The 17355-nt window shown below is 38.1% G+C and overlaps 1 protein-coding gene and 1 long non-coding RNA gene across 4 annotated transcripts in view; one reads left to right on the top strand and one right to left on the bottom strand.

Moving 5' to 3' along the window:
- Window positions 1–6964: 6964 nt before the first annotated feature.
- Window positions 6965–8021, bottom strand: LOC149946580 (uncharacterized). Its single transcript, XR_016480496.1, has 4 exons — window positions 7939–8021; window positions 7714–7873; window positions 7519–7624; window positions 6965–7409 (listed from the first exon to the last, which is right to left on the bottom strand). It is a non-coding gene; the product is annotated as an uncharacterized LOC149946580 (long non-coding RNA).
- Window positions 8022–14199: 6178 nt separating this feature from the next.
- Window positions 14200–17355, top strand: part of Nup93-1 (Nucleoporin 93kD-1) — a 33731-nt gene continuing 30575 nt past the window's right edge. Inside the window, exon 1 of one of the 3 annotated variants that reach the window (XM_090171824.1) lies at window positions 14200–14321. The gene's annotated coding sequence lies outside the window, so the exon portion shown is untranslated. Of the gene's footprint in view, window positions 14322–14446; window positions 14715–17151; window positions 17185–17355 lie in introns of those variants that run through there. The other 2 variants (XM_090171826.1, XM_090171825.1) reach the window with 2 other exon arrangements.

Here is a 17355-nt window from a genome sequence, read left to right as displayed (position 1 = left end):
ATATTTTGGAGCAACAGTCAGCTAAAACTAAATTTAAGCGGTGCGCGTAGCAATGCACGTACGGACAATGTCCGCCTACTGCCTCTTCTACTTTCACCCTCACTCCTTTTACGTGTCCGCTCATTACACTTGCCCCGTCATATGTCTGTCCAACGTAATTCTCCAGTTTTAAACCACCCTCTGTCAAAAGATTTATAATTGCCTAGCTGATATTCTCAGAATCGAACTTATGCAAATCTGTGAAACCTAGAAATCTTTCTACGACACCTATTTCTATTCTAGTATATCGAATACAAACGCTTAGCTGCTCCACCCCTGCATTGTCTCGGGTTTCATCGGCAATTACAGAGTAAAACCCACCGGATTCGATGACCTCTTCGACAATCATTTTCCTTACTAAATTTGTACAAATGTCAATTATTTAATTTTGTACAGTGCTGTGAATATATTTTGCATTATTGGGCATACTCTCGCATTTGGCTTTCAAATCAGGACATTTTCTTTTCAGAAGTTCTAAAATTTCAATAAAATTTCCTCTGTTACCAATTTTATCGGCAGATGTATTCCCCTGAAGTGCTAAATCTTGTTGAGAACATAAAATTATGACTTCCACGTGTGCAGATAATACCTCTCTATTTCTAATTACGTCAAGTCTATGGTGGCCATTAACCTGACACGCTATTGATCCACGAGATTTTAATTCAGTGTAGTCTAAATACATTCTATAGGCTAGTTGATGGGAAGATTTATTCGAAGTGAAATGTTCTTCGAATTTTTTCGCCATATTTTTCCAATCCGAAAATAAGTTCACAAAACCAGTATTTCTACTGCCTAGAAAATGACGGCAACAAAAGTAGTAAACTGCATTTTTTGCAACTGAATACTCAGCATTCGATATTTGTCGTACCAAGAAGAAATGAAATCACGATTTTTACCACCCAGGTATTTATAGCTGATTTTCCCACTGCCTTTTTGAAACCTAATTAGCTATTATATTTACATATACTATAGCTCTGCTTTATCCAAACAGTCTTTTCGAGACTACTAAGCTATTACAAGCTTCGTTTAGAATAGGTTTTAAATTAAGTTTTAAAATATGAACACCCGAAAGTTTTTATCTGGGGCCCAAAAACGCCAGAAGTGCAAGAGAGAAGATGGTGTTGTTAGTAGTCAGAAAGGCGCAATGGAACGTTTTTTGAAATCGTCAGGCAAGAGTGATGATAGTCCCGGGGAAAGCTTGGCAAATAAAGAGGGTTTAGAATTTGAAGGTGGTAATATTTCTCAGGTTCTTCCAAACGTCAGTTCTGCTTTAGACATTGCACTAAGTAATGAAGCCGAAATTATTAGAAACCCTACTATATCTGCCGATGTGCAAGATTTAACTAATTTAACAGAAGTGCGCTTACACGAATTGGATATTAGTTTAGGCTGAACTGGAAGGCAATCTTTATCTAAACTCAATCCTTTTCCTAAAACTTTAATGGGTGGTAAAAATCGTGGTTTCATTTCTTTTTGGTACGACAAATATCGAATGCTGCCTTGAGTATTCAGTTGCAAAAAATGCAGTTTACTGCTTTTGTTGCCGTCATTTTCTAGGCAGAAGAAATACTGGATTTGTGATGAATTTTCGGATTGGAAAAATATGGCCAAAAAATTCGAAGAACATTTCACTTCGAATAAATCTTCCCACCAACTAGCCTATAGAAAGTATTTATACTACACTGAATTAAAATCTCGTGGATCAATAGCGTGTCAGGTTAATGGCCACCATAGACTTGACGTAATTAGAAATAGAGAGGTATTATCTGCACACGTGGAAGTCATAATTTTATGTTCTCAACAAGATTTAGCACTTCAGGGGAATACATCTGCCGATAAAATTGGAAACAGAGGAAATTTTATTGAAATTTTAGAACTTCTGAAAATAAAATGTCCTGATTTGAAAGCCAAATTCGAGAGTATGCCCAATAATGCAAAATATAATCACAGCACTGTACAAAATGAAATAATTGACATTTGTGCAAATTTAGTAAGGAAAATGATTGTCGAAGAGGTCATCGAATCCGGTGGGTTTTACTCTGTAATTGCCGATGAAACCCGAGACAATGCAGGGGTGGAGCAGCTAAGCGTTTGTATTCGATATACTAGAATAGAAATAGGTGTCGTATAAAGATTACTAGGTTTCACTGATTTACATAAGTTCGATTCTGAGAATATCAGCTTGGCAATTATAAATCTTTTGACAGAGGGTGGTTTAAAACTGGAGAATTGCGTTGGACAGACATATGACGGGGCAAGTGTAATGAGTGGACACGTAAAAGGAGTGAGGGTGAAAGTAGAAGAGGCAGTAGGCGGACATTGTCCGTACGTGCATTGCTACGCGCACCGCTTAAATTTAGTTTTAGTTGACTGTTGCTCCAAAATATTGGCAGTTAGGGAACTACTTGGTTTGGTTCAGGCCATATACAATTTTCAAAGCAATTCGGTTATTAGAAGCGAATATTTTGAAAACTCCCAAAAAGATCTGGGCTATGAGATACTTAAAATGCCACAAAGCTGCGACACTCGGTGGTGGAGTAAAAAAAAAGGTGTTAGTTATTTTAAAAATAGACTCGATTCCGTAGTTTTAACGTTAGAGAATCTAATTGAAAACGGAAAACCAGAGGAAGCTGCTGAGTGTCGTGGGTATATATCCCAATTACATAACTTTAACAACTTAATATTAGGCGTAACGAATTCCCTGCCGGAATACTTGCAAAGTTCGAAAGTTATTTTAACGGAAGCCGTTGCCATTTGCCAAGCTACCGTTAAGACCTTAGAAGAATGTAGGAGCTCGGAACGTTTTGATTTAATTTGGGTAGAAGCTACTAAAATCGCAGAATCTGCTTTTATTGCAATACCTGATCGTAAACCGATAGCTTTACGGAAACGTAAAATAATCCCTAAGAAGATATTAAAACATAGTGTGGTAACGAGTACAACGGGTAGCAGGGAAACGGAAGCAAAAACCCTGATTGACCAGTTGAGGTCCACCTATTTCGAATTAGTTGATAAATTTATTTCAGAAATGAAAATTCGGTTTTTGGAAAACTCTGGCTTATTCAAAGGTATAATGGCGTCTGACCCTAACTCGGAAAACTTTCTTAACGAAAACGATATCGTAACCCATTGTAACACTTATAATCGGTTTCAATTCGACCTGAATTCGTTAAAAAGCCAAATTAAAATTGCCAGAAATTTAATTATCCCTAAGAAATTTACCAGCGTAATCGACTGCTTCCACTATTTAATTAAAATGGCAGATGGGTTCCCCGAAATAGTGAAATACTACAAAATTGTTTCTTGCATTCCTGTGGCAAATACAATCTCAGAAAGAAGTTTCAGTTCACTCAAAAGAATTGAAACACGTCTACCGACAACTATGGGAGAATTTAGCCTTTGGCTACACTGTCGATAAATCGTGATTTGTCGAATTGTTTAAAAGAAAACCCAAAGTTAGTAGACGAATTTGGAAAAAAAACTAATCGAAGAGTGTCATTCCTTGATTAAAATGCCTTTAAAAAATTCAATGGGAAAATAGAAATCATGTCAAAAATTAAAACATTTAAATAAAAAAATTCTTGAAACTCGGGAATTTTTTAAATAAACATTATAGATGGGGCCTCTAATTCAGGCTGGACCTACATGCATAAAATCCGTGGCGGGGCTACTGATGAGGCAAACCAAAAGGACGACGAAGAAATCTATACGCTTTAGGACTATAAAAATGAAGCATGATAGCAAATTCTCTAAGAATGCTGCTGTATTCTTTTCTGCTTTTGTTTACTGGTCGCGCTTGCTTTAAGAGTTGAAAAATTTCCTTTGAAGTGGTTGAAAATAATTCTTCAAATTCCACAACATTTTATTCAAGCATAAGCTTATCTTTTCTCTATGTTGAAATTAGCTCTTTAAAGCAGTCTATCTTTTTATTCACCCGCCTCGCTTTTTGACTATTCCTTCATGGTTATTCTTAGTGCTTTTGGATGAATTTTGTTTTCTTGTATTTTTTTAAGTTTTGCAATGTCACGGTCTTTATTCTTAGCAAGAGCTCCAAGTTCTGTTATTTGTTGCTCACGTATTTTAAGAGATGTCTAGGATAAAATTATGATTCCTAAAACTACAAAATTCATTATCTAATTACATGAAAGGTTCGCAAGGAAAATAAAGCTCTATTTTAGTCTTTGAAAGCTGTATCTACTTCAGTACTGCATTCCATGGAGTAGGATATATTACGGTCTAATTCATGGTCAACTACGCAATCCTGTAGTGGTGGTTCATTTTCAGTGCTACGTTCTTTGGAGTAGGAAGTATTGGATACGTCAAACTCTGATTATTTATCTACTGCACCAAAATCCTGGAGTAGTGGTGGTGATCTTGCCTCGGTGATTGTATGTGGAATTGTATGCCATGAAGTAAGATAAATTCGATGAGTTTTGGTACGATTCATGTTCAACGTCAATATCCTGTGGTGGCGATTCCTCGTCGGTGATTAACTCCAATAAACGCCTACTTGTAAGATACACCGACGTTACGTTTTCTGTAAATAATTTTAAATTGACTACCATTGAAACTTTTTATTTATATTTGCAGAAATTTTGCAATTCCTTCCAAGTAAGGTTCGTCTTGATTGGGTAAGTGTAAAGTAGGAACCGCATTTTTCGTAAGTGAGCATATTTTTGAGTCTTTCTGAAAGTCCGATTGATCAAAATAATCCCCGCAGATAGCATCTTTTGGTTGTGGAGTCCACTCAACATTACCAATTAGCCCAAGAGCCCATGACAAAATAAGCATGTGATAAGGTACACGATGGGTCAAGATATTTTTTAGGTTAGTGATTTGTAACAAAGAACTGTTTGTCTTACGGGTCAAAGTGGGGGCTTTCCGGAAATACGAAGCACGTGACGACACTTCCGGTGACCTTGAAATTTGATATGACCTGATTATTCGATTGGTCTCAACGTGCTCTTACCTTCAAATCTGAACCAAACGGCGTATAAGACTAAAAAAGTAATTTTGTCTTATACATGAAAATTTGGGAGGGGCTCAAAATTAGTTTATCATTGAGAAAGGTCAAAGGTCTTACTGATATAAGGCGCCATCTATTATTACAACTGGGAATCAGTGTTTCTTTCAAGCATCTCTCCGGGGGGGGCGCGAAGCCCCCCTGGAAAAAGTCTATCGCCCCCCCCCGGAGCTTCCCCCTTTTCAGACGCCACTTCCAGGCGTGCATGGAGTGCTACGCGCGCCACTGGATACTGGCACCCCCGGATGTCTGGGAAACCCCCCCGAAGAAAATTTTCTGAAAGAAACACAGCTGGGAATCTTGATTTTAAAACATTATTTTTACAATTAACCTAACCCATGTACTAAGAGATTTAAATAAACCACGAAACCTTTTTATTTCTACTTGTGTTTACACAGTTTTTAACGAAACATTTTCGTCACATTGTTTTATAATTATTAGATTAAATACCATTAATTTATAACATCTTATTTTACATTAAAATAACTTATACTACATTAAGTTTCCTATAATTACTTTTCTTCAAAGTACCTTTTGAAAAGCGTTCGAAATGCGCGGTTCATTAACTAAGCCTAATTATTTCAAATAAGACGAGTTTGCCGTCAAAACGATTTAAGATCACCACATAAAAAAGCGGATGGCGCCACGGGTCGAATGATAACGTTTTCTCGTCATTTTAGAGCAGACGGCTCATTCGTAATTTTCAAAATTGTTTCGCGGGTAGCAGATTTGATTGGATCTCTAGATTAATATAATATAATAATAACTCAATGCGATAGTAGCTGAAAACTATTCGTGAGTTCTGAACCGTTCAACCAGTCCCCATGCGCACTATTCGGCAAAACAAATTCTAGAACTACCCAAATGCAAACTATTCACAGACAAGAACCTCTTGTTGAACCGTTCGGAACCGTTCTAAATGGTACCTGCTCAAGAGCAAGTACTGGTCGGAACTCAAGGTTGAAATCTCTAAAATTCGTCTGCACATCGGGCTGCGTACGTCAAATCGTACGAATCACAACTAATCGTACAAAAGTTCTGAACTATCCAGAACTTTTGCGTGACGTTACAGCTCAGTCCTAGGCCGTTCTCTTAACGGTTCAGAACTCACGAATAGTTTTCAGCTAATGACTCTCTCTGAACCAAAAGGAACCTACCCGGGGTGGGAAAAGAACTGAACTGAACCAGAGAGGGTAAAGTCGCTTCGCTACTGAGAGGCGTCTCTCGTTCAAAAATCCGTATTTATTTTTTTCGGCGAAAATGCCCATAGGATCCGAACGTTTGATGGCGCTGCAAGCGTATCCGGAAGTCCTAGCGCGCGATTCAATATTCAGTTTAGTACGACGCAAAAATTGATTCGTTTTTAATTTACATTTTAAGTAGTTTTTAAATGTTTTAAATAATGCCTGGACCATTGTGTTCCGCCGTAAATTGTTCTAATACGAAAAATAAGAATTCTCGATTATCATTTTTCAAGTTTCCAAGGGAAAAGGAACGGTGAATACGCGTTTTTTACATAGGTTTATTTTTACTTTAACTTTCTTATTGAAATTTCAGTTCCCTATCATAGTTGGATAATGTAAAAAATGAGAATCTGACAAATAAAACAACGGAATACCTACACTTTAACCATAGGTTTTGCTCTAATCATTTCACTGACGAGTTTTATGAATATTAAAACTAAAAATAGTCTAATACCATCAGCTGTGCCAACAATATTTTATTAACACTACTCATTTTCCAGTACAGTTAGTGAAGTATAAAGAAAAACATCTAAGGGTTCTTAATGTGGTTTAAAAAATTTACTGACAATAATATACTAAAATGTATAGCATATCCATACGCGACATATGAACATGGGTTGGAAGAAAGCGCGTTGGTCACAAACGCATCACAACCAATTTCAGAGGAAAACACATTGAATGTTCTAGATGAACATAATTACACTTTGTCCAGCAGTATTTCATGCGAAAATTCAGAAAATGGTAATTGAAATTTGAAACTGTCTATCTCAATAATAAATAATTTTAATAAATTACATTACTTTAGTTGTTAATCACAATGGTAAAAGAACTTTAGATTTAAACACGCAATTGTCATCATCTTCTAAACACATTCGAACAGAGCATATGCAATTCAATTGAGAGTCCAAATCTACTTAAACAAAATGTCCTTAGCTATATATCAGGATATCTAATCCATCGCTGTTTTTCCAACCACCAATGCTCCTCTTGCCTCAGCCAACTCAAAAAGAACAATCCAATTATTGATCCTACAAATGTGCTCTCCTTCTTCAAGTTTTTCAAAACAACAAAGAACTCTTCTTTTGGTAGCCTTATAGTACCTACTGACAATTTTTTAAAGTTTATTACAGAAACAAATGAGGTATTTGATACTAGCTTTAAACTACTATCTCACATGCCAAATGTCAAAGAGCGTATGGAAAAATTTATTACACGTCGAATTGACAAGACTTGGTTTCAAGCATCAATAGATTCAACATGTCCGACTGTATTTCAAAACATGATAAGTTTCTTCGTTGAGTTTTGCATGCACAGTGCCCTGAAAAAACAAGATCTCGATCATGATTACAAAAAGACACAGAAAAGACTGGACAGGAAATTGATGAAGATACAGCACTAAACTCATACCTCATATTCGTCTTTTTTGAACTACTTCGAAGCTTTATCTTATATATTTATTTCTTATTTATTTTCATTAAGTTATTTGATCTTATTTCATTTCCAATATATTAATTTCTATTGTTATTGTTGTTAGGCCTTGGCTATTTATGTTTCCCATTATTTTAGGCTGTTAAAAAGAATTGACACTTCAATATTCAAATATAATATTTAAAAATAATTAGTTGTACTTACTTGCGTCATAAATTCACATGAAACAACCATTTCACATTTTATTTAAATTTTTTAGTATCAGAAATAAGAAAATAATCGGTGCCATATTGCGGATGTAACAAAATTCTTCTAAAAAAATTTAACTAACGACACCCTGTAGCACCCTGGTAGTGGGATCCTGAACTTCATTTGTAATTTCTTCTATTCGCGCGTGCGTCAAAAACTGGTAACGAAATTTTAACATTGCGGGAATAGGAAGAGACGCCTCTCAGTAGCGAAGCGACTTTACCCTCTCTGACTGAACTGAATGGGAATAATCCTGAAATGGTCCTTTAAAATTTAACGATGGACAGAGTCGGAATAAATTTTCGAAAGGGTAGGCCACTATTTATTTTGCTCCGGTTTTTTTAGTCGTAGCCAAAGGTATTTTTTTCTTTCCCCCTTCTTTCTTGCTTGTACCCCTCTCTCTTCCTAGTTCCTTATATTCCCTTTTCTTTCTTTCTTCCCTATCCCTATCCCTACTGTCATGGCACATGACTCCCGGTTTTCAGGCCACTCTCCTAAATTTAAACGACAAAAAGGTCAGAAAGACATAGCAGACGCCGCTGACCTTGATGATATGGAAGAAGACATGCAAGTAAACGGGCCTCGGCCCTTAAAACCTCAAACCTTTATTATTTCCATACAACCAACTCAACAATCAAACTCTAACCAACCTACCACACCTAGGAAAACGTTCCACGACGTCAGTCTCAGAGAACTAAGCCAAATCATTAAAACAGATATTGGCGAAATAGCAGAACTAGACATCCTAAAAAGTGGAGATCTATTCCTCAGGCCATCTAACGCAGATCAGGAGGAAGCCATTAACAAGCTCACTCGACTGGGAAAATTTCAAATATCAGTCAAGAGAACAGGTACGCCAACTTCAGCGGCGAATAAAGGGATTATATATAATGTAGATATCAACTTGGCCAACGAAGACATATTCCAAGATCTCATAGATAGTGGGTACCTGATTTCAAATGTTAAACGGCTCGGTGCCACCAGTCGAACCATGCTACTGGAATTCTCTTCTCCACCACCCGACTTTGTCAAACTATTTTTTCGCCGCTTCCAGGTTGCCAAGTACGAGCGCAGGCCTATACAATGCGTCAAATGCCGTCGTCTTGGACACTTCGGTATCCAATGCCCCAGCACGTCCCCAACATGCGACAATTGTGGGAAACAACATGATGAAATGAATCAATGCCAGAAACCAGCACTATGCATTAACTGCAAAAATCCTCATGCAGCATCATTTAAAGACTGCCCAGCTAAAAAAAAAGAACTCAAAATTTTGAGAATACAGGCAATGAACAACTCAACTAAAAGGGAAGCAAGCAAAACATTCAACACACAATTACGTAAATCCACATATAATTACAATGCGTCTAATTTCCCAGAATTGGAGCCTACCCACATGAGAGACTCTTCCATTTCTCACAAACAGCCAAGCCAGTGGCATTCCAGCCCAAACTATACCGCTTCACCTCACACAGACACCATAACTGAGAAATTTATTGCAAAAATGTTACACATCCTTACCGACGTACTCTATCAATTTTTACCCAATGCCAACCTCGACAAGCTGACAGAAGCTATTATCCAAAGCACAAGCCGGTTTTTGAAAACCTCTCTCACCAAAGAAATTCTCAAGCAAAACACAGATATAGTAGCGGCATCGATGGCAGGCAATGTCTCCACGGACCAATAGTCAACACCATAGAAGCAACTCCGTCCTCCAATGGAACATCCGCAGCCTTAAGGCAAATGTTTCCTCCTTAACTGATATTCTCCAACGTTATACTCCAGTCATCGTCGCCCTTCAAGAAACTTGGCTAAATACAAAACACACCAATAACTTCAACCTAAAAACTTATGATGTTTTCCGGACAGATAGAACAGCCTCTAGAGGTGGCGGGGTGGCACTAATGACCTCAAGCCTCTTTAAAGCAACCAAACTCCAGCTTCCAGATATTCCTCACCTGGAACTGGTAGGTATTCAGATAGCGTGGGGGCACGCCAACCTGCAAGTAGTTTCAGTCTATAATCCTAAGGGTAATGCGTCACGAAGCGAGCTAACTCTTCTGTCGTCACAGCTAAAGGCTCCGTTCCTCATACTAGGCGATTTCAACGGCAGACACTATCTACAACCGTGCAAATTGGGCGGATTTCACCAAGGAGGCCGACTACATTGCGCGAACTACCCCACGGCTTCTAACCACGTGGGAAGGAATCCGAGAAGTAATCACCCACCTAGCAACCTCACATATACCATCAAGCACCTCAGGGAATTCTCAGAACCACCAAGTAAAACCACCGTGGTGGTCACAGTCCATCGCCTCCAGTCAGAAAAGGGTAAATAAACTTAGAAGACAGCTTGTTACTCATCCCACTCAGGAAAACAAGATCATATTCAAACGGGAAAGGGCACGACTGCGACGCCTAGTCAAAAGAACACAATCCCAAAGCTGGCAAAATTATTGCAACACGATAGGATCATCTACTAAAGCAGGCGCCGTCTGGAGGAAGATCAAGTGGTATACGAAAGGCTCTCAACCCGTTTCTACAACGCCAACGATTAACACCCCTAATGGACAGCTGACGACATCGGCCCAGGAGACTGCTGAGGTTCTGATTTCATATTACTCATCTCTATATTACACAGACAACCCGTCATTCCACAACCCATCGACAAGATCTCCTACCAATATACAAAACCAGCAATTCAACGACTCGTTTACATGGCGCGAATTCCAAACAGCCTGGTTGTCACTGAAAGATACCGCACCGGGCAAGGATGACATCACAAACCATATTCTGAAATATCTACCAGACACCTTTCTGCGACTGTTGCTACAATTTTGTAATGTATGTTGGTCAACAGATACATATCCTCATACATGGAATGATGCAATACTACTGCCGTTTGCCAAACCAGGGAAGGATCCCCAGGAACCAAGCTCGTTTCGCCCAATTGTCCTCCAATTCGCTTTAAAGAAGCTATTTGACAAGATGGTGGAAACTCGATTCCGTTTTCTGCTGGAATCAGACTCCCGGCTATCCCAAGAACAAACTGGCTTCCGGAAAAGTAGAACACCCTTGGAGCACCCACTTCGTATCAAGGACACAGCCGAGGCTGCCCTCAGTACAAAAAAATTCATGGCAATAGTATTTCTAGACCTCAAGGATGCTTTCGGCAGTATATCCACCGAAAAGCTATGTAGTCTGCTTGAAAGCCACGGATATACCGGCCACATATTCAACTGGATCAAAAACTTGCTCTCCGTCCGGAAAGTTCAAGTCTTCCTCAATGGAACACTCTCCCACCCGGAAGCCTTTAACATGGGACTCCCACAGGGAAATCCGCTAAGCCCATTGCTGTTCAACTATGCCATTGATGGCATATGCCGCGATCTTCCACATAATACTTCAAAAGGTCTGCATGCAGATGACATAGCGATCTGGTCGACTAGCTCCAGCCTAACTCACCTCCAACGTGAAATTCAGATGGCACTGAATATGATAGCGTTATATATGGACAAATGGGAACTACATCTGCAATACTCGAAATGTACCTACCTCATAATTACTCGGAAAAGAAGAACAGACAATGATTTCCAACTACATATTGATGGGACCACCATACATGAAGTATCCTATTGCAGATACCTCGGCATTATTTTCGACGAGAGACTTTCATGGAACAAACATGTGGAGCAAACCGTTATACAATGCCAAAAGCGGCTTAACCTCCTAAAAGCCATTGCTGGAAAGACCTGGGGAGCGTCTCACAAGGCACTGGCGGCCATATACCTTCAATTTATTCGCCCAAAATTAGACTACGGGTCGCTCTTATACTCATCTACAAGCAACAAAAATATTCACCGAATGCAGGCAGTACAAAACGCAGCCCTGCGAACTATTCTAGGTGTTCCACCATCCACCCCAATAGCTGCTCTCCACAGCTGTTGTGTCATCTTGCCTCTTCAGGACAGATTTCGAGAAAAGGAAGCCCTATATTTAGCGCGTCTATTATCAGTCGACGCGAACTACGACATAAAGGAAGTCCTTCTACCCAGACTTCCATCAATACACAGACAGCCTCTACCCAACAGACTGCTATACATTCAAGAGAAAATACGTCCAAACATGCCACAAATAGCCCTCGCACAAGCCGAAGACAAAGCCACAGTGGAATCGCCACCGTGGGAGTCGGTAGACCATACCCACAGAATTCTGTCAAAATGGCTCATCGGGACCAAATCAGACCTCTCTAATGCACAGATGTACCAAGAATTTCACTTCAATCTGGACCGGTGGACACAGAATCCAAGCAAGACCACATTATACACAGATGCCTCCCTCTCCATCAGAGACGGACCTGGCGGGATTGGGATATAATAATAATAATCAGCTAGGCTAATACCCAAGGCACCACCCTAGGCCTAAGTCATCCTGCGACTTTTAAAGCCCTTAATTCAGGTGGCCGGGTTACAATGCGTAGGAGGGTGGTGGCAAGCCCTTCATGCCACGCGAGCCAACAGCTCCCTACACTAACTATTACCAAGATCTTAATATCAAGACAGCAATTAGGGTAAACAGCTACCACGATATCTCCCGGCTCGAACTCCTAGCTGTTCACTACGCACTAGCATTAGTAACTCCACACACTACTAATGTAGTCGTTTGCTCTGACTCCCAAAGCGCCCTGGCAAAAATTGTATCACATTCCTCCGCTGACTGGCTAGTCACAAGCATTACACAGACGCTGACAACACATCCCGACATATCACTGATATGGTGTCCGTCCCATTGCCGGATTGATGGAAACGAGGAAGCGGATTCGTTAGCTAAACAAGCAGCGACCACTGCGGCCTACGATTCAGCGATTTTTCTGCCTTTCACAAAGACGACACTACAAAGACTTCATAAAAACGCATTCCGCAAATATTATACAACTACGTGGGCCGCAACTTCCGAAGCCAAGCTCCAACCACTCCGCCAGGAATTCTTCGCCCCCCCAACCGCTAGATACCGGGGACATCGGTCTCGTTGCGTCTTAGTCAATCTCTTTCTATGTCGCCGCTTCCCTACACGGCAGCTCATACATCGTCTCCACGACAAAACCATATCCCCATCATGCATGACATGCGGGGTCACGGAAGATATTGAACATGTCGTCATCAGCTGCAAGAGGTTCGCCCATCTGCACAGCGCTATACAACACAGCCTGCCGATCAATACCCTTTTTGACATTAACCACATCCGACACGCCATATACCTGGGGAATTTACTTCTCCTAAACTCCCTTCTAGCTGTTCTGAAACTTTATTGCAGACTAAATAACAGATATCCATTCCACAAAGATCGACAATAATATTTCATTACGCAGATGCAGTGTAAAAAGCTTTCGCTGAACGCAGTGCTGCCGCGGCGCAGATCTCCGATGGCAGCAGGATGGGACCTCTTCAGCCCAATAGCCACGGCTATACCTCCCAACTCGAACACCCTCATACCACTGGATATAACTATTAAATTCCCTGAGCATACCTACGGACGAATCTCGGGAAAACAAGAACTAATGGAAAAGGCATACAGGTGGCAGCAGGGGTCATAGATCCGGACTTCAGGGGAAACATAGCCGTTCTCCTCTATAACATCTTGACGGAGCCTATTCAGATAACATCAAACCAAGCTATCGCTCAACTAATCTGCACGCTTATGCCAGAAGACATGTCGCTATCCGAAGTCCACTCCCTTGACACCACCGAACGCGATGCCAAGGGCTTTGGCTCATCGTGGACTTGATGCTCTGAACTGTCAACGTAGCTACTTCTATGCATACCATTCCTTCCAATAGAATTTCTGTAGATGACTACTAACACACCACACCGAAAAAAATTAAAAAAAAATAAAAAACATGTATTCTTACTATTTTGTACTGTGGGTGAGAGGACTATTTGTCCCATGCACCGTCATTGAATAAAAAAAAAAAAAAAATTTAACGATTAATTTTTTAAATTTATATTTCTTGTTTATTTTTAACATATTGTTTAAAGTGATACCAAAAGTAACTTTTGGTGATACTTTCATTAAAAATATAAAATCTTGTGACCTCCACTTTGTAGTATAGTCCAAGCAAATTAATTTTCCACGTGTACTCTGCTTTACTATAGACCAAATATATACTAAGATTCTAACACGGCTTTATAAGCGCGCTGTTATAAATTCTACTAGTTCTAGACTGGAGAGTCGTCGTGCAATTATCCGCTCGTGGTTTCATTTCCCGCGGTCGTTTGAATTTACCTAATTATTTTATGACGTATTATTCGGTTGCTGTAGTACAATAACGTTCTCAGGTAAAATAATTAAAAATATTGATAAAATGAATCTTTTAATGAACATTCCTTAATATAAATTCACCTAAATCAAGACAATCACCTTTTATGTAGGCTGACAGCGATATCTCCTATAGTGATGATGATAACAATTCCCACATGTTTTGCACTTCTAAAGTTTATTTTTATTAACTGTGACTGATTAGTGATTAAGGAGAAGGCAGTGTGGAATATAAAATTTATATATATAAGAGATGATTGAGAAATAATTAACAATTGAGTGATGATCAGAGAGCAAAGCAAGGGGAACTCGTGCGATGGTTTCTTCAAAGAAGATGAGAGCTACAGTCTGTTGATCTAAAGAGATAGAACATTAAATTACCCTAAAAAGTGGAAAAACTTATAGCCTTCCAGGTGATAATACAAATTAAGACTTATTAATTGTTGAGAACACAGCTGTTGAATGAGAACTATATAAGGTGTTGCTGACATTGTTAAGTTATATCTTTACGTTCGGTAAGAACTTTGATGTTAAAAAATTTAAATAGTGACTTGGAACTTTGGTGGTTAGCAGGGATGCATCGATATATCGGCCAATTTTTCTAATATCAGTATCGGCCAATGTAGCCTTAAATGAAGCCAATATTGACTGATACCGGTATTCAAAAAATATTTGCAGGTAAAACATTTAAAAATAATAAAATACTCAATTAATTACCTTATGATAATATTTTATTTCCACAACCTGGCATTTCCCTTTAAAAAAGCCAGTTCTTTAGTCTATTTCTTAATTTTGTAAGTAGCTTTCCGGTTGTACTAAATAGCCTTTCACTATCACCACTGGATGCAGGTGCTGATAGATATATTCTAGCAAGGCTACGTTTTTAAAAAACCCAAAGAGTGATTGGCCGCGCCACGTACGCCAGACTTCAGAAGCTAGACCATTTTTTTAGACGGGGTTTCGAGTGTAAATTAATAAAATGAACAATATTTGATTTGTGATAGATAATATGTATCAAGTAAAATGAAAAAAAAAACATTCTGATATGTTCTTGCAAACTTTTTTAATGAAAAATTAGAATAAAATGGTATGACAGTGCACTTAACTATCTATTACAATGATTTTTTCATATACACTACTGTTATGATAGATGACTTTGTTAATATTGGCCAATATTATTTTCCACGGATAGCCGATATAATGGCTGTACCCATATCGGTGCATCCTTAGTGGTTAGGCCATGTAGATCTTTCATGAACAAGCTATTTAAGATGTATATTCGCTATTCGTACAGGGCTATTGGTTGAAGTTTTTCCCCCTAATAGACCTTGGTAACCCCCAAATCATTTGTTATTTTTACTTTATACTACATAGTTATAGTTTCTTATCTCAATTATTTAAAATTTTACTATATAGAACTTTTATGAAGTTCAAAGCCAGAATGGATAGGTAAACATAAAGGATGTAGCAGGTTAAGAATATAAAAAGTGCCCTCTCCTCAAATCTCTTCGATCTTGTGGCATTTAGTTCTCTATGGGGAATGATCAATTTTTGGTAAATATTTTTTCCGATCTCACCACCAGGGGGCGCAATCTGAAAAAAAAAAACCCTTTTTGTAGTTTTTGGCAATTTTCTCAGCATGTATGTTATGTATTTTTACAACACACCATAAATATAATTTTTTTCATAAGTCCTTTTGAAAGAGGGTTAAAAATACGACCCAAAACCATTTTTTATTTTGCGGTGTCTTGCTTAGGGATGCACTGATATGGGTACAGCCGATATATCGGCTATTCGTGGCCGGTAATATTGGGCGAAAAAAAAAATATCAGCCAATATTAACAAAGTTATCTATCATAACAGTAGTGTATAAGATAAAATCATTGTAAAAGACAGTTCAGTTCACTGTCATACCATTTTATTCTAATTTTTCATTTCATTTTACGTGATACATATTTTCTATCACAAATCCAATATTGTTGTTTTTTATTTGTTTACACTCTTAGCGCCCTGTCTAAAAAAAGGTATGATCTAGCTTCTGAAGCCTGAGGTAGGTGGCGCGGCCCTTACCAAAAAATAAGTTGGTTTTTAGTTGGTTTTCACATTTAAGTTGGTTTTAAGTTGGTATTTAGTAGGTTTTCACATTTAAGTTGGTTTTAAGTAGGTTCAAGTTGCCAGCATATTTTAATAAACTTATTTAAAGAGGTAATAAGTTGTTTTTAAGTTGTTTTTAAGTTGGCTGGAAAATACTCATTTTTTGAAGTTGGTTTTAAGTTGGTTTTTAGTGGTCAGATAATTACTTATAATTTTTAAGTTGGTTTAAAGTTGGTTTTAAGTGGTCTTTATTAAGAAAGCTTTTAGTTGGTTTTAAGTTGGTGTAAAGTGGTTTTTAAGTAGGTTTTTAGTTGGTATTTAGTTGGCATTTGTTCCAAATACCAACTTAAAAAGTTACAAGACCACTTATTTTTTGGTAAGGGGGCCAATCAAATAAAATATTATCATTAGTTAATCGAGAATTTCTTATTTTTAAATGTTTTTTTTTAATATAATTTTAATACTGGTATCGGCTAATATCGGCTTCGCTTAAGTCAATATTGGCCGATACTGATAATAGAAAAATAGGCCAATATATCGGTGCATCCCTAATTAAAAACATTTTATAAAAATTTTAATTTCCCACCAAATATTTTTCATTCTATTTATGGTGCATTGTAAAAATATATTTAAAATTGACTCTTTTTAGTTTAATCAGTTACATACATCCTCATAAAATTGCCAAAAATTGATCATTCCCCATAGAGAACTAAATGTCACAAGATCAAAGAGATGTTAACCCGCTATATTCTTTAGCTAGGATAATTTTGGTACTCAACATAAGATTCGGTATGTATGTTCTAAATTTATGATCAATGAGCAAAATATTTTGAAGAACATATGGGAATTAGGGTGTGAAATCTATAACCTAATTCATGCCAAACTTCACTGCTTATTGTTCAGAGGAATAAAATACTAAATTTGGCTTTTATTAAATTATTAAATTTTATCATTTTGGAC

This window comes from Leiobunum rupestre, chromosome 4, assembly GCF_980474605.1.
Source record: "Leiobunum rupestre chromosome 4, qqLeiRupe1.1.hap1, whole genome shotgun sequence".
NCBI classification, from domain to species: Eukaryota; Metazoa; Arthropoda; class Arachnida; order Opiliones; family Sclerosomatidae; genus Leiobunum; species Leiobunum rupestre.
This window is presented reverse-complemented; position numbering and strand designations above follow the sequence as displayed.